This window comes from Perna viridis, chromosome 14 (genome assembly GCF_037379345.1).
Source record: "Perna viridis isolate PV_CMFRI_1.1 ecotype Kerala chromosome 14, ASM3737934v1, whole genome shotgun sequence".
NCBI classification, from domain to species: Eukaryota; Metazoa; Mollusca; class Bivalvia; order Mytilida; family Mytilidae; genus Perna; species Perna viridis.
The window spans coordinates 31,601,550-31,625,059 of record NC_142458.1 but is presented as its reverse complement, the minus strand read 5'-3'; the positions used below and the strand labels follow the sequence as shown (position 1 = coordinate 31,625,059).

General features: G+C 33.3%; 1 long non-coding RNA gene across 1 annotated transcript; it reads left to right on the top strand.

The window, feature by feature from the left end:
* The first annotated feature begins 278 nt into the window (after window positions 1–278).
* LOC148598995 (uncharacterized) lies at window positions 279–23,288 on the top strand. The gene is made up of 3 exons (XR_015918388.1): window positions 279–429; window positions 3,787–3,855; window positions 23,193–23,288. It is a non-coding gene; the product is annotated as an uncharacterized LOC148598995 (long non-coding RNA).
* Window positions 23,289–23,510: the final 222 nt, after the last annotated feature.

Here is a 23,510-nt window from a genome sequence, read left to right as displayed (position 1 = left end):
TAATATTCCGTGTGATGTACGATTTAAAGGGAGATAATAGATTTGTTAAATGTAAATCTTACTATAGTCCGGCCGACACCTACATATTAGAATATGCCAATTTTACACATTCAGCTGTTGAGTGTAAATGTAGTTTCTCCTCATCAATATAGATAAATCTAAAACAATTTTAATAGGGGTAGTTATGATTTCTGACCATCAAATTAACAGTAATGTATGTTTCATTTCTTTTTATTTCGTCATTTGTTTTTTTAAAATAATTTCAAAATTATATTCACAATACAATATTCAACAAACAGTGCAAATGCAATTTCGATTGATAATCATTGTACAAATTGTAATTCATCGGTTACCTGTCTCGTAGACTAACAAAATATTGCGTGGAAAATTAGTGCCGCCATTGCCTGAGATGAAAATGTTACGGAAAAGGTATGTAAATTATTTTATTATTCAAAATATGTTTATTTTTACTAGAAATAAAAGTTTTATGTCTTATATGGTTCCACAAGGCAAGGGGTTAGTTAAGTTATTACAATAATTTACAATAATTCAATTCTATCTAATATAAACATGCACTATCAAGCAGAAAATTTTATAAACAAGCATTCATAAATGCAAAATTCTCCACATATTGGTGGTACATGTGTAGATATTTTAAGAACAATTGAGTGACCCAGATTTGCAAGAGATTTAATACCAGCAGTTGAAGAGTACATGCATCATTTTCCTTTATGTACATGTATCTACAAAAGAAGCTTTGAACAGCCTTATTTGCTGAACTAGTAATATCAGAATTCTGGTAACTATTTTTATTTGCTCCAGAAGAACTTTTTTCAATTTACAGATACCTATCCTAATACACTAGGCATTTTTGTAATATCCATATTAATATTGACATAACGTAGGAACATCACCTGTTACATGATGTCTCCATAGATGGTCATCTTTCGTTCATACAGAAACGTCTTGGACTTCATAACATAAGAACCAAACTCTATTCTATACATTTCACTTTACTACACTCAATTTACAAATTAAGTCTTGACACTCCAGTTTCTGAACATACTTCATCATTACACAGACTTGTTGTTATCATTTTGGATATCGGTTTCCACAGACTTTAAACCAGTTTGTGTGAAAAGTCAAGATAAAGAAAAACCATCATTTCTTCCACTACCATTTGTCAACAAAGATATAGATGCAATCCATCACAAAAACGTTACCAACAAAAATTCCCCGTATTTCAAAGACAAATCCATACCAGTTATCTCATATTCTTATTTATCATCAACTGCATCCAAAATTTTCAACTATAAAAGGCTATTGAAGAACCTCGCAATTGAGGGCTTCAAGGCTAAACCAGTTGACTGTTCCAAAAACTCTCCATTCAGATATGGTCCTTCCGGTCATGTCGTTACGGGAGATTTAACCATCGAAAACGAATCTCTGCGTAATATCCTTTTTAAAGGTCCAAAGTACCGTGAATCACGCTCCATAAATTGGAATTATAACTTTAAAGTTCTTATGGATGTCGTGGAGAAAATGGATAAAACGAGAACATGAAGACATTGATTCTCTGTCAGAGTGGTTAAAGGCCGTGAGGTCTTCAATTCTGAAACGAATGAAAGTTTTAAGTAGGTCAATGAGTGTCGATGCTACATTAGTTGTCAAAGACCCTGATGTACAAAAACATTGTCTACTATACATGACAAATATGTTCTAGTACCAGCAGACAAACCCAAAACAACATTGTTTTTGTCTGCAAAACGTTTTACATCCAACGTTTATTATCAGAGGTAGACGTAGAAAATAGTAGCAGTGATAAGACCTATACTGCGCCACAATCTCCAAAGAAGAGATTATGGAAAACCATAAATCTGTGGCATCCTCTTTTGGTCTCTCCACCAAGGACGATGATTGTGATTTACCGTCTATGTAATGGATTCCTAAACTCCATACAAACTACGTTAAATAGCTTGATCTGCACAAATGTACCACCAAACATCTTTCAATATTTTTAACTTCTATACTCACAGCTTTCAAAGAGGGTCTGCAGTCCTACCACAACACTTGTTACTCCCGCAGTGGTATTAATGCAATGTGGATCCTGAAAAATTCGAAAGGTCTTTTGGAGACAATCATTTCAAGACTATTTATGAAAATATCATAGCATTAAAACCTATGATTTTTCAACAATGTATACTTCCCCATACTCAGTTAAAATCCCGACGCTTACCCTGCCGGTGTCAGGAAAATGGCACCAACTCTATTGCTTTGATTTATGATGTTAGAAAAGTTCTTATACACGTAACTTCATGTAATCTATAACAACTATGCAGAGTTGTGGGACTTCAAAACTTCAGTAAAGAAATATCCTTATTCATTGTAGATACCACACTGTTAGTTTCTGTTAAACTCAAAAAAATGCTAAGAGTCCATAAGAGCAACAAACCTACAATAAGCGAAATGGTCAATCCTTAACATGATATATCCATCTGCACTATGAAAACTGATTTGTTCAACGTATCATAGTTTTCCTTTCCCCCTTCGTCTTCCCCGGACTTGACTTATTATGAGTAACTCGGCGGTTGTTTCTAGAAAAGCAAAGGACACTTACCCTACCGGTGCACCTCGCCCATGCTCCCAGTTTTTAGTGGAGTCCGAGTTGTTCATTTGTTTTTGTTCCTTTATATGTATGATTTTAGTTGATTTATATTCTTTGTTGTGTATGTTTTTCACAAACATATGATTGTCATATGTTTTCAAGCCAAAATTAACATATGAGAGTCATATGATAATCATATGACTATCATATGATAAATATCAATTGCCTGTGTATGTATAATAAGTTTTTGGTAAATTATGTTTATAGTTTTTATGTTAAATGATCTTCATCGTTAAGATTTATTAATTATTTGTTATGAAGAACTGTTCTATGTGTACATGTATAGCATTTGTCTGTCTGTCGTTCAGTAATTATATACATGATTTTGAAATGCACACCTTTTGATTTCATGCTCGTACATACAAAATATAGTCCTCGGAGGTTTTGACTTTCATTAATATTAACCATTCAACTAATGAGGTATATTAGATATTGTTATGATTATTGACAAATATGTTGACAATTTCCCGGGGCAAAAACAATTCTAAAGTCACATGAACTGTAATTGTCTAGAATAATTTTCCTCTTCAATATCTAATATCAAAACCATGTAATAATGATACACAATCATAATGCAATACATCATACATTTCTACTTCCTGCTTTGTATACTCAATATTGTCACTTATAGATACAGAGCGTCAGTGGCCTTCTATATAAATATTATGTTGATGCTCTGAAAAATGAACGGCTGAAATCGTTCTGTCAAACGTGACGTACAACGGAAATGACGTATGATGTTATGAAGTGATTATGTGTACATATGTTAGGAAGGTTGGTACTAGATATATGTTTAGGTACGTCATTATTGTATAGGTACATGTAGATACACGTTTGTGTCATATAGGAACTTAGTATTTTGTATGTACATGTAGTTAAATGCACTATATCATTATGTATATATACCCACGTCATTATCCTGTAGATACAGTGACGCGTCAAATCATTGTCTTAACTTTTTTCAAAAAATTGCTAAAAATGAGATTTTCTAATTTTCTGTAAAAAGTGACAAATTCGACTCTTCAAGATATTGCACGACAATATGATATTATTCGATAAATTATTCAATTTCACACATAATGAAACAAAAACTAACTTATATTCGTGAAATTATTTTTCAGCAAAATTAAAAGAAATACCCCTACCCTAGAGAACAGATCAAAGAGTCAAACCTAGTGCTTATTCACAAGGTAATAACACTAAAATGAATATTTTTGTATTTAAAGTTAAGATAATGATGTTTCCAACGTATTAGAAAAAAAAAAATTCTGCGCTTCAAAAATGAACATATCGTAGTTTTTATTTGACATACAATTTTGCAGTATCTGAGCTCTCCATTAAACCCAAGAAATAAATATTTGAACTATTTAGTCCATTTCGATTAAAAATAGCAATCATTTACTTCTGAAAGGAAATACCTGATCCAAATGCTAGAACCTTGGTTCCCTTGATTAATCATTAGCATATAAACGATGTAAATAACATATATGGCACAATGGTCTAGATTTTGATGTATCTAACATCATTTCAAGAACTAAATCTTCAACTTAAAAGGGGCGATAATAACTTTATTTCAATTAATGGAATTTGTGGAATTTCAGATTTTCGTCAATTTAATCTATAAATGCAGAATGTAATAAAGGCATTTTTATAAAGCCAACGAAAAGAAGAAAAAATATCCTTGAGTAAAGCCTTGACCACCCCATTTCAAATCAAACCAGATCAAACTATCTAGCCAAATGAAGATGATGTAGAGAAATTTTACAACTTTGATAATTAAATAATTTTATGATTAAATTGAACCGAAATTGCCATTTTCTTTAAAATACTGTACTTCAAATACGTTTTGGAAATCCAAGACATTTATATAAATGTACCTGTAGTATCTTAGCTTTCCATTGAACTAAAAAGATTAATTTTTGAACTACAAATGAACTTCAAAACCATTTAGGCGTATGAATGGTACCCCTATTTTTATATCAGCGAAAAAAATATATATATATAAACGTCTCAGAATGTGACGACTCAAATTGATACAAGGAAGATATGTAAACGCATTGGAAGGTCTGAAAAATTCCCAACGATGTTAGAACTGTCAAATTTGCGATGCAAATTTTTGGTCGTTCCCTCTGCGGGACTCGTACCGCTGTGACATATATGGCCTGTATAATAATATAACACCGCCTGCGCTAAATCCAGCGCCCTAGACCACTACTTAATATGATTTTCGCAATTGTTTGAAAATTAATTTATTTTGGCAATAATATTTTAACTGTAATTTATTAGATTGACAAAAAATCGTAAAGGCCATAACAATATCACAAGTATGATCTATCAATTATCCAATATGAACATGTTCATCAGAATGCATTTTCTGATTGTCACCTCACTTCAACCTTTATACACACTTTTAATACCATGTTCTAAGTTTTTTTCGCTGTTGCACAACTTTGATACATAAATATAATAGTACTTGCTAGGTTTCCATAACAAAATTGTCTACAAAGCATATTCTTTCAAACAAAACCCTAAGGGATTCGTCAAATGTCCTTTAAATGTCTATTCGTAAAAGATCCAATTTTCAAATAATTGTCCTTTCTTTCAATCTTGTTATTGCAAATATTTAATATGCATATTAGACCAAAAATTGTACCGCTATGTGAAAACGTATTATGGTATACCGGTCTCTGTCCGTCCGTCAGTCGTTCACACTTACCTTAACAATAACAATAGCTCAAAATGCTGCCACCATTTTTGAGAAACTTTGTTGAATTGGTTCTTTCAATTGATGTGAGCTCCCTTTCGATTCTTATAAATTTTCAAAATTTCTGTTTTGAATTATGGGACTTTATTCGTCCGAAAATGGGTTGACTTTCTATTTCCGGAAAACAACTCAATACACTTGTATTATATAATATTGACGAAAGCTACCTTTCGCCTTTTGTCATGTGATTTTAAAATTTATGGTTATACATGTAGGATTGTATTAATAAAAAGGGTTGGATTTCACAGTTTTCAGAGTATAACTCGGTAGTGGTTTCACGTATTTTAATAAAACTTAAGTGAATTGTTTCTTTTAATTAACAAGAGCTTGTGTATACAGCTGCGCTAGGCGAAGCACATTCTTTAGTACTGCACTACATCAAATCTCGCCTAATTTAAAAGTACTTGATGTTCTACTGGAATTAAAGTGAATGATGATTTCTAATGCTTGCAGTTTTGGTGGTTTTAGTTTGTTCTCAGATAGACTTCAGTTACTGCAAGCATTCTGTAAGTGGACATCTTTTCTATATGGTGTATTTTGAGGTATTTTATATGGAGAAAATTGGATGTATGATTGAGTGAATTTGATGGTGTGTTTGTTGTTTTGGTTCGTTGTTTACCTACCATAACATGGGAATATTTTAGACTTTAACACCACGCGCCTGTCCTCATTGAGGAGATGCTGGTCATTAATGTGTCTTTGGGTCGTTATATTACCTTTTTAATTTGATATCGAGGATTTTACGAGTTTACTAATGGGTGTGTTCATGCATGTTGAAGCCCCTTTATTGATCAATGAAAGTATTAAATATTATGGATTAAAGTTACTCTCTGGTGCATTTGTTTTGTTTCACTATAGCTTTTTTTCTGTATGTGAACCATCGAAATAGCAGCGGCTACTTGAATCTATGTATGCAATCAATACAGGCCGAAGAGAATAATTCATTTCGATTGATTTCTTTTGATCACAAATCATCGTAACTATTTGTAGTAGCTTGTTATTTTACTATTTATTTGGTAAATGGCGTAATGCGTTAATTGCATATGTATAATATGTTTGTATTTAGTTTGTCTTTATGAAATAAAGATAGTGTCGTATGTATTGAATTTGACAAGTGTTCATCTTTACTTGACAAGTTACAACAGTTGACGGAAGACATTTCTTTCAGTTCTGTTTATATTGGTTAACTGATAAATTCTGTAGTATTTTTCATGGTCGAGTTAGCCGCACATTTCTTCTATTTCCATTGGCTCCCGGGTTTTTGGCGGTAAATTCTTATCAAACCCACCCTTATCAAATCCACCCCACCCTTCTCAAACTCACCCTTATCGAACCCACCCTTATCAAACCCACCCTTATCCTGCCTTATTAATACTGATAGAAATATTTCTTTCATTTTTTTTCTTTGATAACTTTTCTCTAATTATCTGTACAGTAATGTTTTATCTGGTATGAGGAGGAAGTGTGTGTTTTGTGCCTCACGATGAATGTAAGATGTGTGTTGCATGAATGGTTAAAAATGTTAAAATAATTTAGTATAAGAAATATTCATCTTAAACTTACTTTCAGCTAAAACACACTATTTTTGCATAACTAGGATATTTGCGATATTAGATAGGTTATAAGTTGGCGAATGAATGCGTATGTATTCAAGCACACCGACATGTATGTGTTAAATAGTTTAAAAGTTCAAAGTCTTATAATAACATTTGTGTAAGTGTGGTCAATGATTTGTTTTACTGTATGAGTACAAATCAGTTTAACGGTTTCGTTTACTAACAATCAATTAACTTGTTATACAGGTGTAATTAGCCAAATGTGAGGTACCTTAAGATGAACAATTTTTTGTCATTTTGTTTTGTTAAATATTGACCTTGGTATGTAGTATAACCTTTGGTTCAGCAAGTTATTGATATTGCGGAGTTGTACATTTCTATTGTGATTGCAAATGAGGTAGCCTCCAATTAGTATTTTATTCTTATTTTGGTAATATTTCATTCATGTAGGCAATGTTCGAGTTACGAATAGCCATAAACGTATAGAACATGTATGAATACACACTTTGTTTTATTTGAGCTAATTAGGATCACTTCATTATACAAAATACAATTTGTATACCCAGTTATTATTAAAATGTGGATATAGACCTTTTTGTGGTAAGTTGGTGAGCATGCTCAATATACACTTCCGCGAGGTAGGGCTTGGGTAGAACAAAAGAATTTTTCTGGCGGAAGTGTATATTGAGCATGCTTTACGCATGCTCACCGACTACACTTTAGGTTTGCACAAAAGCGTCTTATGGATATCAGATATCTTAAGTTTGTACTTATTTTTATAGTTTTTTTCTCTCTGGCAAAGCATTGTGAATGACCCTGCCATATATTGCCGTCTTTTGAATAAAAACTCTGAAGTGCTGCTACATTTATGTACACATGTACATCATAGACAACTTTATAAAAGTTTTCCTCATTTGCACTACTATAGACTGATACTATGCTACGTTGAGAAACTGTAATCGTGATTACAGTGATCGAACAACACATAAGGAGTCAATTTTTTTTTTCCATATTCCGGTCCTCCATGAGCAGAGTATTTAGATATTATGTACTGGCGGCTATCATTTTGATATTTCTTGTCTTTCACAGGGTTTCTTTCAACCAAATTGTATCTAACGCTTAAGTCATACCTGTTGGAGATAAGTACAAGACACTGGAAGTAAATAGCGGTAGACGGTGGTATGTTTTTGTTACCGTTTCTGAAGGTTTCCAGGATATGTTTGAAAATTGATTTTTTCACTGTAGCAAAAGATTGTGACACATATGGAAGGTATAGCAATGCGTCAACCTTACAGGTCATCAAAGCGTTTAATCCTAATGGATACAAAACATTCCCTTTTGTATAATACAAAAGAGTATAATCAACTCGTTAGCAAATGCCCAGTTCACATTCTAAGTGTGCTCCAACCCGGAAGGAATATAATATATACTGACATAGATATAGTTTGGCTCAAGGATCCAACCCCTTATTTCAATGGATTGTATGACGTTTGAAGTAATATGGATACTAAGTCGGTAATATGCACCGGCTTCATGGCAGTGAAAAATCACACTCGTGTTGTTGAATTTCTAAAAAGATGGGCAAATGCATTAAAACGTCCGCATATAAATCAGCCAGTATTTCATTCCCTAATTAAGACTTCGAACATAAGATATTTAAAGTTATCCCGGAATCGTTTCCCTTTGGGTGACAAATATTTTGGCAAAAATCAGAATAAATTGCGGGAAAATGTTGTGGTCGTTCATAACAATTTTATAATAGGGCATGACAAAAATCTGGACAGATTCAAAACGGCAGGACTTTGGGCATACAACAACTCATTACAGATAGAATCTGTGATTGTAAAGCACTGCAAGTCTTTGAATTATGTCATGATAAAAAAAAAAAAATACTCGTCTGGACCTATAATTAGTGTTTCAAATGAAAAGTATTTAATCAATGACATTAGCTGTTTGTTTGTTATAATGTATATACATTTTTCCCATAGTTCCATTTCTCGTAGGTTTATTAAATATGTGATTATTTAATTTAAAAAGCGTAATATACACACCTGTAGTTTTGTTTTATATATTTCATATGTGTAAAATATATGCGAGTATTTGTCAAATGTACCAGAATAAAGACGAGGTGTCTTTTGGTCCGTCCTGACAGTGACAAATATATACATTGTACCACTGAGACGCCAATTTGGCGAACCTACATATACAACTAACCACTTAGACGTACCTTTATTCATCTCAGGCGGCCGTATGTCGAGCCTACAGTTGCGATCCTTTCTAACCTCTCTTAAATTCTGTCCGAATCTGCCAGGAAGACTGTTTTTTGACAGCAGATAGGACATCGATCCTGACAGATCCAGACAGTATTATGACAGTTTAGAACAGCTCACTGTCTTTCTCTGTCATGACGTAGGACAGTTTCTGTCTGGATTTGTCAGACAATAAGACAAAGTGTGTCCAAGCCCAGGACAGCCTCTGTCAGGATTTCTGCTCTAACTGCTGTCGAAGAACAGTTTTTCGAACATATTCGGACATTATTTGAGAGAGGTTAGAAGTGATCGCAACTGTAGCTACATGTATCAGTTTGCCACTAGTTCATCCGTTGGCCGGGTCTACATGTATACCATTGTAGAGACCGTATAGGTTTGACCTTACAGTAGACCATCGATGCAGCCGTTTGTTGGACCTACAGGTAGACTATAGAGACGGCCGTAACTCTGGCATATTATTATACCACTTAGGTGGATGTTTGTGACTGAAGGCCTAATATAAAATTACTAAATCTTTGATTGGGCCTACATGTACCAATATATCCTTTAGCTTGTTGTCGGTCGACCTATGATCAGACGGCGGTTGATTCCAGTTGTATTCCACTCGATCGTAAACCTGATATAAGATATTTAAGTAAATTGAAATGGCGTTTTAATTGCTTTTACTTTCAAAACAAATTAATTATTCATAAATGTCTATTTACGATGTTTGTATTAATTTCTTGCATCACTGTATCTGCTCCGTACAATAAATTCTTGATTTTTCTAGCGAATTGTTTGTTTTCTGTTCGTAGACCAGTTTTATGGAAACTTGTATTCATCAATTTATACATTTCTGTAGTGACTGATCGTACTTCTTTTTTTCGGTTTATGACGTAATTATTAGAATTTCATGGAACACACTGAGTTACCAAAAAATGTACGCATGGAAAGGTTATGCTAAGAGTTATAAACAAAATCCTTATGGTATATCTCAAATCAATCAAATATTTTATTGAAAAAATCAGGTATTTGGGGACAGAACCGACTTTCTCGACCCACCTCCCCTTTTTTTCAAATTCTGATTTTTTTAAACACTTTTTATTGATTTCAGTTTGTTTGTTTGTTTGTTTGTTGGGGTTTAACGTCCGAGCAGCAATATTTCAGCTATATTCAGACGATGAACATGAAATTGATGATAAAATGAACATGAAATAATGATGAAATGAAAAAGTAATGGGGCATAAGTATAATGGGGTCGACAGATTTTGATTGCCACTGGAAATAGGGAGAGGTGGGTAGAGTCGGGCAATTTAGCCTCCTGTGGCGGAGCCCTATGGTTCCTACTCCGGGAGAATACCACATTAGGGTACTTTAACGTGCGAGGAATGTGGCATCTTTCCCAACACGGTGCACAACTATGGTTTGCGGTCAGGTTTTCCGTATTAAAGCCTGACAACCCTAGCATGTAATACGCCAGGGGTACCCCATTCCACCACCTGGGGCCAACATCCCGATTGCTCTGTGGGCAGAGCGTCCTAGCCCCCGGCTAGGGTTCTGAGCACTATTTAGTCGCCTTTTACGACAAGCTTAGCGCTGCTGCAGGCCTATTCTTTTAACACCCGGACCTGCACGGGGCATTGATTTCAGTTAATATAGTGTTAATTTCACATACAATGACACACACATAAAATAAGTAACATATGTTTACTATCCACTGCAAGTTTACACTCCGGAGCGGGCACTAATATACAGTTTCCAGTCATTTTCATAGATTTTGCTCAATTTTTTAACTTTACTACCAGGTTAAATATCACAAGAACATGGATTAAACTTTAATTAGTTCGGTCCCGAAATGTGTAATTGTAAAGAACAAAATATGGTTCAGAAATTAACATTGTTTTTTCAACTTTGTATAGGAGCTTATTTTTGGTCCGATTGAAAATTTGAAAATTTGAAAGTTCTTTGATCTCTTTCATTTATGTCGATACTTGTCCCCATTGTCCAGAGTACGGCCTCTATGGTGGAACTAGTCCCCATTGTCCAGAATATGGCCTCTATGGTGGAATATATCATGTTTCGCCTTGCAAATAATTGTTTTGAATTAAGATAATGGCTTGATTTCTGAATATAGTTTTATTACTCCAACCGGTCAGTAGTAGTCTTTGCAAGAATCATACAAATTCTGTAATATGTGAAACACCACAAAAAGTTTTAACATTTTTGTTATTAAATTAATTTTTCTTATCTTTCGAGTTTTATATGTAAATATTTGTGTTAGATTGTCGTGTGATTTTATATTCAAAAAATAATATAATTACATGTAGGTAATATAAACTATCGAACCATAATGAATATGACAATTCGACCAATTTTTAAGTGCATGTACATTTAATACATGTGTAACGATCAAATTGGATATTGAAAAGATGACATGTATCCATAGGAATGTAAGCATTAGCGTCTCCAGTTCTAATTTGCACCAAGTTGCACCATTTCCACTATCCAAGTCAAACTTTTGTAAAACGCTGTAACCACCCCTAGTGATCTCCTCCGTGGTGTATTTGTGATATTTTTAATAGACAACTCAGGAGACTTTTTTCAAGGAACCTTCATATGTTTAAAACTATTTAATTGTTAAACACTCGTTTTTAGTACCTCAGGAACCAGAAACAAAAAGAGAGAAAAAAAAATAGAAGTGTTTTCTGTATTCAATGTATGTCACAGCTTTTAACGTGTATTTCTTTCATCCCGGAATTTATGTTCGTGCAATACGCATGCTACATGCATGTCCTTGAATATGATTATAAATGTTTCATGCCTATATATAGTAGATCTGAAACTATAATCCATACATAATAACCTCTCGTTTCAGTGACGTTTAATGTTGAAATCCAACATGCATTTCAAGCAGAGCTCTTGTAAAATAGTTCTTCAAGAAAAGAATTAGAGCCAGCTCCGCTAGAACTGTCAGAAGAGTCGGCTTTAGAACTGTTTTATGGCACTTATTTGACATAACAATTGTATTCATATGACAAAAATTCGTTTCTTAAATTTTGATTTATCTCTCTTTGTTCATGGGATACAGTCAACGTTTGACCATCACAATTTATCTCCCCTGGTAGTTTGCTTTATCAATAAAATTGGTGGAAAAATATATAGGATTATTTTCAATTAACAGATAAATCTTTATAAAATAAATGTGCGTGTAGAATATAAGTTCAATGCCATAACTTTTTTGTCCAACGTTTAGTATATTGCACTTTTCTGCAACAATCACACAAACACTTCAATTATATTCAGTGCGAGAACTTATTTTGGTTTCACAATTTGACTAGCTCGTATACGGCCTTTAGCTTGATTTAAGTGAACTTGATTGTTCAAAAAATAGGTTGAGGACCAATTCTAAACCCCCTTCCCAGGTCCGCCTGTAGTTACTACGAATTATAACGTTTGCTGTGGTTCCCTATATTGTACTCATAGGGCCACTGTAATCTGTTAGAATTCTACTTTATTATGGGAAGATCTTTGGTTTTTGTAGAGTTGTATTGATTTGACTAAAACTTGTGTTAAGTTGGTGGTAACAGGAAGGTTCTATATATATGCTTACTTTTGTCATTTTCTTGATAATATTAACAATTTGTCGGAAACAAACGGTCACGTGACGTCTGTCTGCTTAACCCCAAGAATAAATTCTTTATGAATAAACAGCTGCTTAATGATCTGATATGTTATAATCCAATCATCAAAATATGACCATACCAGTATCCTATTCATCTTTTATCGGCACATCACGCATTGCTACTAGAATATCCACTCCGTTTTTGTCCTCTATACTGCTTTATTACTTATTGTATTCTTTAATTTTTGTATCGTCATTTTTTGATATTGTTAAGTAACGCTTCAGATACTTCCTAACTAGTCAGTTTGCACCTTCCTGTCAATCATTCCTTTGTAGACCTTCCCATCAAACTATACAATTAATAATATTCAGAGACTAAACCCACTGTACATTGTACGTACTAGTATTAGTACATGTTACACAGCGGATTTTACTTGGATCCCTAATTCCAAGGGAGAAAACTCGAGAATTCAGTAGGTAAACAATTATCTAGAGAATGCCAGCAATATATCTGTGTAAAGACTGCCACGAACTTTCCAATTTAAAGACACTATTTCGGGTTCATTCAATTCATTAAACCTTTTTTAAAATGATTGAATGTCTCACAATTTGACTTATGCTTCTATAATACTAGAAAACAATGTGCTAACTTTGTGCTATCATCGGATTTGCTCTATAGAATATCAGAAGAATTATATTCAAAATACTAAAATTAATGAAGCTACAAAACGAACAAAGACTCTAAAGTTCTGCTTGGAGATTTTAATTCAACCCACTCGTTCTTTTTTGGGCATGTGGTATCGAATTGCTAAGTTTATGTAATTATAAGACAAGATTCAATGAAATCTTACTCAAGGGATTTTTTATTTCTTATTTTTTTCTCGTTTTATAATGCATACAATTTATTCATAACTGAAATTTGTTTGATTAGATGAGTGTCGCCGTAATCTAAAATGTTGTCTATTTGGAATACCTCGTTTTCCCTCTGTACACGTACACTTTAAATCTTTTGTTTGCAGATAAGATGTACACGATTGTATGCATGTATCGAGTTTCCACAAGATGAGTACTCCCAATCTAAGTGGAAAGTCAAATCTAGCTGTAGTTAAGCTAATGAAATCAAACTAATTCTGATCAACTTTAAATACAAGAGATGCAATATGGTTTTACTTAAATACAGATTAAAATTCCATCAGACGAAAATTACTGAAGCAGCAAGTGCACAAATGCATTACTTGATAATAGATCAATTTGAACTCATTAGCAGAATGTTTACAAGAATAAGGACTAAAGGAGTCCGATCCAGAAATTTTGTAAATAGTACCTATGCTATCATTTGTTCATTTCTGCACAAAATAAAGCAAGAAATAAAGACAAAAAACAAAAACAAAAATGCTTGTGGTACCAAAACCTGAAAACTTCATCTGATAGGCCATACATGAACGTGTACATGTGTTTAGATATAAATCGGACATCAAACATGCAAAGGGGATGTGCAAGCAACTTCCGAAATTTCAAAATGGCCGCATTGATGGACGTCCGTACAACATAAGATCTCTTATAGACCCTCCAACCGTACCGCCAATACACAATAGAGATCAAGGTCGTGACTCCCACAACTAGAACAGACGATAGAACCGGTTTTATTAGTAAACTCGATATTAATTACTTAAACGTGGGTAGAATCAAATCAAAGTTACTGAACCCTGACTTTCACCTATTGTTAAAGCAATATGATTTATTTTTTTTCAGAAACAAAAACAGATTAGTAGGGTCAATTAAATATTCCGCAGCGTTACAATGTTCATTTTAAGAACAGAGCAAATAAAAAAATAAATCTGGTGGTATTATTATAATTTAAAAAAGTGCCTTTCAGATTTGTTAGAATTAATTGACTCTGATTCAGAGTTTGTCCAGTGAATTAAAATTTCAAAACAAATTTCTTCTTTAAACGAGCCTATTCTTATTGGAGGTTGCTATATACATTTGTGCCACCTGAATGTTCTAAATACTCTTCAGAAGAATGTTTTATTGAAGTAGAGGGTGAATTTTTGAATTTTTCAGAAAATACAAAATATGCATTAGTTGTTGGTGATATGATTGCTCGAATGGCTATTTTACCAGATTTTGTAGTGCCCGACGAGCAACTTTTAGATATTTAAGATATCCCAGACGAAAACATTTCCTTTTATGGTTTTGACTATTTAAAGCACATACAAGTCCCATTAGATAGGATCAGTCAAGATGCTGGTCGTGTTAATAGATACGGTTTAAAACTGATAGAACTATGTAAAAGGTGTAACTTTTTTGTGGCCAATGGCCATATGTATAGGACAAACTACCTGTAAAAAATGTCAGTCTAGTTGATTATTTGTTACACTTGCCTTATATGTTCGATGTAATTACTGACTTTGAAATTATTGATTTTAACCCTATGTTTTCAGATATAACAGGTTACAGTTTTGTATTTCTTTACCCGCTGGTTCTGATAAAGTGGTAAATAGTAAAAACAAAAATACATGTAAATAAACGGTTAAATGGAACCAGCGTAAAGCAGATGATTTTCTGAAAGTTCTTCTTTTACAAAATATTGATGACAAACTAATGAATGTAGAATACAGTCATGTGACTCTTGATCAGGTAAATTCAATTGTAAATGGTTTATGTTTATTCTATGATGAAAGTGCTGCATCTGTATTTGGTACAAATAATTTAAAGACTGATTTAAAAGATGATTGTAAACCGTGGTTCACTAAAGAATGCAGTATTAAGCGGGATGCATTTCATGAGGCTAAAATTAAATATAAACATGTTAAAACCGATTATACGAAAAAGCTTCTGAAAGAAAAATCGCGAGAGTATAAGCGGGAACTTAACAAAAGTTTTCGTAGTTATCAAGAAAAAACCGCGACGGAGTTGAGATTTCATTCGAAGTACGATCCTAATGCTTTTTGGAGAACACTGAATAAATTTTCAGGCTCTCGTAAATCCAACCCACCTATAGATATGGGTACATTTTTTGATTATTTTAAGAAACTTAATGATGATGATGATGATGATGTCTTAGATTTAAACACTATTTGTGATAATCCACAGATTGAATCTATATTAAATAATGATATTACTGAGGATGAGATTTGTAGTTCTATCAAATCATTGAAAAATGATAAATCCCTAGGTCTGGATAGTGTTTTGAATGAGTATCTAAAAAACTTGCCTCCGAAATTGATCCAGTTATTTGTTAAACTATTCAACCTTGTTTTGAATACGGGCGTTGTACCAGACAGTTGGACCGTGGGTATAATTCGACCCATGGGAGAAAAAAACAAGGGGATAGCATGAACCCAGTTAACTTAAGAGCAATCAAGTTGATAAGTTGTTCAGGAAAATTTTTCACCTCGATACTAAACACTAGACTAATCTGCTTTGCTAATGAGGTTGATTTATTACCGATAAATCAAGCAGGATTCGGAAGGGGACATTCAACAATAGACAACCTGTATATTTTGAATTCCCTCGTACCGATTTACCAATCTGACAGGCCCCGTGCAGGTCCGGGTGTCAAAAGAATAGGCCTGCAGCAGCGCTAAGCTTGTCGTAAAAGGCGACTAAATAGTGCCCAGAACCTTAGCCGGGGGCTAGGGCGCTCTGCCCACAGAGCAACTGGGTTGTGTGCCCCAGGTGGTGGAATGGGGTACACCTGGTGTGTTACATGCTGGGGTTGTCAGGCTATAATACGGAAAACCTGACCGCAAACCATAGTGGTGCACCGAGTTGTAAAAGATGCCACGTTCCTCGCACGTTAAAGAACCCTACTGTGGTATTCTCCCGGAGTAGGAACCATAGGGCTCCGCCACAGGAAGCTAAATTGCCCGACCCTACCAACCTTTCCCTATTTCCAGTGGCAATCAAAATTTGTCGATCCCATTGTCCTTGTGTCCCATCCCTTTTTCATTTCATCATCATTTCATGTTTATTTTATCATCAATTTCATGTTCATCATCTGAATATAGCTGAAATATTGCTGCTCGGACGTTAAACCCCAACAAACAAACAAACAAACAAACCAAACTGATAGAAAGAAATTCTGTATGCCGATGATACTGTAATATTAACAGAAACTCCTGATGGAATGCAGAACACACAAAATATTTTTCAACAATACTGTAATTATTGGAAATTTAAGATTAATGTAGAGAAGACAAAAATTATGATATTTTGTAAAAGGAAATGCACTATTAATTTTCAATTCAGATTACATGACGAAAATATAGAAATTAAAGATACCTTTTCCTACATAGTATTATCTTGTAAGTACAATGGCAATTTTTCAAACGCCAAACAAAAACTTGTTAACCAAGCTCAAAGAGCTTTATATAGCATTAATCAAAACATTAGAAACCAGAACATTCCTGTTGATCTTCAACTAAAACTTTTGTGATGCTATGATTATACCTATTATACTATATGAATCTGCAATTTGGTGATATGAAAATTTACAAATTATAGAAAGAACACACCTTAGTTTTTGTAAAAGAATTTTGAAAGTTCGAAGCTCGACCCCCAATTTTATGGTTTATGGAGAATTGGGGTGTTTTCACTAAGGAGGGAGAGTTAAATAACTCGTGGATCGTTATGGTGTTGATGGATTTTCCTTTCCTCGTTTGTCTACCCCGGACTTTACTTTTTATGAGCAACTCGGCGGGTGTTTCTAGAAAAGCAGAGGACGCTTACACTACCGGTGCACCTGGTCCATGCTCCAAGTTTTCAATGGAGTCCGAGTTGCTCATTTACTTTTGTTACTTTGTATGTATGATTTTAGTTACTTTATTTTCTTTGTTGTGTATGTCTGTTTTCCATGTCTGGTCTTTGCCTCTGGATTACATTCTTTTGATTACCGCTATAACCTTGGTTTCCTTGATTACTCTTAAAAGAAGAATGTTGTCATTTTGGTATAGACTTATCAATAACAAAGACAATCTAAGTAGTTTATTGTGTTCTCTATTGTATAAACTAAATTGTAATGGAACTGAAAGCTTTTAATGGGTGAATCAAATTGAACGTATATTTAATGAAACAGATATGTGTTTTTAAATCAAGATGGTCAGATCAGTTTGACATAAATCATGTCACTAAAATTTTACAAGATCAATTTATACAAAAGTGGTTCGGTGACAAATAATTCTTCTAAAGGACAAATTAATGGTTCATTTAAATCAACATTTTCACTTAAAAATATTATAAGACTTCCAGAATCTAGTAGACTTTGATAACTAAATTACGTACGTCAAATTTACATCTCCCAATAGAAACTGGAACATGGTTTAATGTACCAAGACATGATAAATTGTGTACTTTATGTAAGGATGGATTAGGGGATGAATATCATATTTTATTGATATGCAAAAATAGTGCAGTAACATAATTCAGGAGTAAATTTATTCCCAACTATTATATACAGTATCCAAGAATGGATAAATTTACAAAATTACTTACCTACTGTCATATTGATGTTTACAAAAAAAAATTGCTCTTTTTATAAGAAAAATCAGTTAATTATTTTGGTATGTGCATTGTTTGTCTGTTCGTTCTGTCATGTATGATTTGTATATATGTTTGACCTCTTGTTACACATATTATGTGTCTGAGCGTTATCGATAAAGTTTACAAATTTACATAAAACAAGTTTACAAGTTGACGTAATCAGAATCATTTTTGGTGAATTTAAATCGAAGAGTTTAATTTCAGTAATTTACAACAACAGGCTTGTTTTCATATACGTTTAAAGTCGGTTACGATTCTTTCCTGCTGTCTCAAGTTATCTAAATTTTTGCATTTTGTCGATTTTTTAGGATGTAAAAATGATTCAGTACAAGAGTACTTTGATTTACATTTTCTTTAGAACAGTTTAAATACAGAGTTATAATACCGGGTGTATTTCTCAACTTTGCCTTTAATAATTTAGTCGTTTGTTTAAAATGCAAAGTAAATTTTCGCGTTTGATTTTTAATGCAACATCTTGCTGTTGTCGATTGGGTGGAAATGGTTTGTCGAAAAGAACACTTGGACTTTATTTGCTAGGTGTGAATATGACAAATAAACTGCAATTTTTTAAAGGTAAATTTGAAATCACCATTTTTAAATTTGTTTAATTTTTATTTTAATACAAATCAAAATTATTTTCAAAAGTTTTAAACAGTATAAACAAATCACTAGTCATTTATATGCATTACACAAGTATACAAGCTTAGAAAACGGGAATAATTTTAACCAAACTGACATGCTAAAATAACGATTTTATTTTTGGATAAAGAGAGATAAATAAAATTAATTGAAAATAATTTTTCGACATAAGAAAACAATGGTAATGTTAAGTAATGTCAAGTAATGTCGAGTAATGTTAAGTTTTGTCCGTTGTCAGATTTCCTCTATTTGAAATATTTATTATTTTTTTCCATTTAATTTCTGTTCTAATAGAGAAAACTCTTATGAGCTCTTCAGTAAGGAGTCATATTTGTTTTAAGTTTAATTAATGGTAGACGATTAAGTCTAATGTAAGCAATCATATGATGTTTAGTGTATTAACTGCTATATTTTTTCCCTTTTTTTAAGTATTTCCCTCTGAAATAAAACACCAAATTTTGTCGAATAACGTCTTGTGTACACGCACTAGACCATGGGTCAGCATACAATGTGACTCCGATCGACCCATAAAGGGATTTTTGTGGATATATTTTATTGATATATTTAAAACATCTGCTCGTTTTCCATAATATAAGTACAGCGCTAACTCAAGATTGAAGAACAGTGAAGACCCGGTGATTAGTTCCGAAATGCCGTAATTTAGTTCCGAAATGCCGTAAAATTAAAAAGTTAAGAAAAGAATACCAATGATGTTTATTTGATATGCTGTACCATTTTTCAAGGAGTAAGGATTAACTGACTTTTCAATTGAGACAATAAGCTGCTAGAAAACCTTAGATGCCATTACCAAGATAAGTTTTCATGCATTTGAATCAGTATATTTATATATTGCTAAAAGTCTAGTAATTTCGGCTACAATGCAAGTTTCCAGAATATGCATCTTATAACTGTGCGAACGAATTTCTTTCTCCTTGTCGTTTTCCCCTTATAATTGGACAATATTCACTACATTTTGTAGACGTTAAACCAACCTTTTAGTATAATATGCATACAGGGCTTGAAATTCTGAAAAAGATCCTATCTAATGGATTGTCGGGTACTTTTAGTTCTGTCGATTAACTCGATTATTGCATTTCGTATTATATAGGTTCCATTTAAACAATGTATTTCTGACTCAACTATATTTTGTGATATTGCACGCTTGACATTTTGATTGCAGGTGATATTGCACGGCTGACGCCGGCTGTTTACATTCATTATCTGAGTGAATATCAATTGGTTAAATATCTAAGAGTAATCAAGAGAACCAAGGTTCAAGCGGTAATCAAAATAATGTAATCAAGGGACAAAGACCAGACATGGAAAACAGACATACACAACAAAGAACATACATTTAACTATAATTATACATACAAAGTAACAAAAGCAAATGAACAACTCGGAGCATGGACCAGGTGCACCGGTAGGGTAAGCGTCCTCTGCTTTCCTAGAAACATCCGACGAGTTGCTGATATAAAGTTAAGGCCTGGGTTGTCGAAAGAGGAAACAAAAACTATGACACGTTGAACAAATCAGTTTTCATGGCACAGATGGATATACACCGTTTACGATCCACCATGATGACGACCACAAAACTTCTGTAGTGATGACTTGAATTTTGTAGCAACATAACCCTGTTCCAGAAGCCTATTTGTTAAAGTTCTAGCGCGATACAAAATTTCTGCGTAGTTTCGGCAAGCTCTGGTATAATGTATGAGTTATGATATGAACACTACATACGCATGTGCTGATGGGATGTTGCCACAGATGAAAGGAAAATTGATAATTCAGAATGAAAAGTCATCACGTTTGTCGTAAAGTTTGGTCAATAGTTTTCCTTAACCATCTATTTCTAAGTGTAGGTCAAGATAAGAGGCTGACTTCACAGTGTCTGTAGTATCTTTATCTCAAGTCCTTTGGGGTAGATGCGATGTAGCAAATCCCCGAAATTAGGATTGTTTAAAGATAATATGGCATCTATAAAAGGGAGTTCAGTAGACTATTTTTTTCTACCTTTTGTTTACTACTAATATTATTAAGTAATATATGCAAGTGTGATAGTATACCTGTGTAATGTGAAAGAGACGGTCCAATTTTCTGAAGTATTCATACCCAATTATCCGAAGATCCAATAGAGCAAGGACCTAATAGACCAAAGACCCAATAGCCCACAGCTTATAATTTAAGTGGTTGATTCTGGGTGAATCCAGGTGTTGTTTATTTCGAATGTGAAGTACGTTTTAACCCTGACCAAGTCTTAATGATGATCTCTAAGAACGATGTCTTATTTTGCACAAACCATGATGACCAGTAATTGTAATTTCATAACCAAATTATGTGTTGACCGATGTTTATTCTATAGGAAGTAAATTAGAGATTTTACACCACCGTGTTTTGAAAAAAAAATGTTGGTATATAGTGATGATGGTTTAAGTAAAGTTAGCTATATGTTCGCGACGCTTTCTCAGCAGCAATGATACCATTCTATGGGTGTGTTAGAGTAATCAAGGGAACCAAGGTTATAGCGGTAATCAATTCTATAGGTGTGTTGTATTGTAGAATGGGTTTTCAGATTCATCGGAGAATTGGTCGGAATAATAGGCGGACAGTTTTTTTTTTATCTAATAACGTACAAGAAATAAACTTCTTCCAAACTTTTCCAAAACATTCTATTAAATATTAGGTGTTTTTTTTTTCAAATCCTTCTTACATTTGATCGACACAAACATCTAACAATTATTATTTAATACCGGTTTTGCCATTATTTGCAATACGAGTTAATGTTAGGACAAAACATTGAGAGATAAGCTTCAGCCTCCACGTTGTGTTGTGTTTACATATAATATCCATGTACACATGCTTAATACAGGAATTACAGATCAAACTCAAATTCTTTAATATTAAAAAAATGACAATTACAGGTTTGCAGTAAGAATAAGTTAAAACTTTTGTGTATATGAAATTTAAACTCGACTTTCATTTAAACAAACTTAATAAATACACGGAGTGTGAAAAAGATCAATTAGTATTTTCTAAAGTTATGACCATGTAGCAGTCAGGAGTGGGACATAAGAGCACTCTTTTTTAGGGTACCAAATAATACCAAGCCACTTCGTTTGGCGGAGTATAAAAGAGATACATAAAATATCCTCGCTTCCACACGCTTTAATTAAGTGATTTACATTTTTTTCTACTTTTAAAAGGTCGAATATTTCTTGGTCATTGCGTATGTTCTTTAGACGTTTCATGCTTGGTATGTTCTGTTCGAAAGAAATGAACTACTTCCAGTAAAAAAAAAATATAAAATGCGATATAGGTACATTAAATGTTACGCATGTTCATTAAAATCATTATAGTACACCTTTCTGTTTGACATCTGTCGTTTTATTTTTATGTCATTCTTTTTTCAACTGGGTTTTGAAATGCCACTTGCTTCAGTGTATTGTTGACCATTTGTCAGTTATCTCAGTCGTACTGTAAAGTCCATTTGGGATACACTGACCACATCTTAATAGAATACACGGTGTATCTATGACGGTTAAATTAAAGTATGCCTAAGAAGTTAAACTGAAATTATTAGACTTTTATCAATAAGCGATTATCATTTGCTTAAAATATGTAACTTTATGAATATGATTATGCAAAGTATCATCCGAGGGATCAATCATAAAAGAAAAAGAAGTAACGGCAAACTTTAATAAAAAGAAAAACTTTCGGGGTTTTAAACAGCACTTATTAATTTAATGAGTGATTTTTGTCCAGGCTTAGCGGTATCTGTACGTCCATGCCTCTAGATGAAGCATTTCAATTTACCTGTTCTACATGATTATAAGGTTTGAACATTTTGATGCATACTTTGTTTGTTTTTTTTTTTTTCATGTGATATCAATTGTTGTAGATTCTCGGGTTTTTAAAAGAAATGTATGAATGCGTAAATTGAGAAAATTATATTTCCTTTTGTTTTATTGTGTATGCGGGCGGAGTATTGTGAGTAATTTGGTTATAGGTTGGGTATTTAAGGTCTGTTTGTATCATTTAAAGTTATCGAGTTCACACCAAACCAGTCCGACAAGTTTATTTAATAATGTTATGTTTTGTAAGTTAATTTGTCTGAATCAATTCTAATGGTGTTCATACAATTTATATTTTCTAGATTACTACGACATGAGAGGATGATGGTCGCCACTGACAAACTTGCACCTTTGATTTTTCTTTTTAAATAAATTGCTTTGGTGTGCCTCTCCTCCTATATTAGTCTTTTTACTTGCCCTTATAAAATGGAAATGATTTATGTTCGGACTTCGGACAAACGTAGTGAAGGAGAACATAATAACACTTAACAGTACCCAGAAAAGGCTCTTTTGTTATGTTTTGGGTTTTTTGACTGCTTCTTTATTGTATAGGTTTTGCCCTTCATTGAAGATCTAGGATGACCTGTAGAAGTTTAGTTGTTTGTTTTTTTTTTTGTATT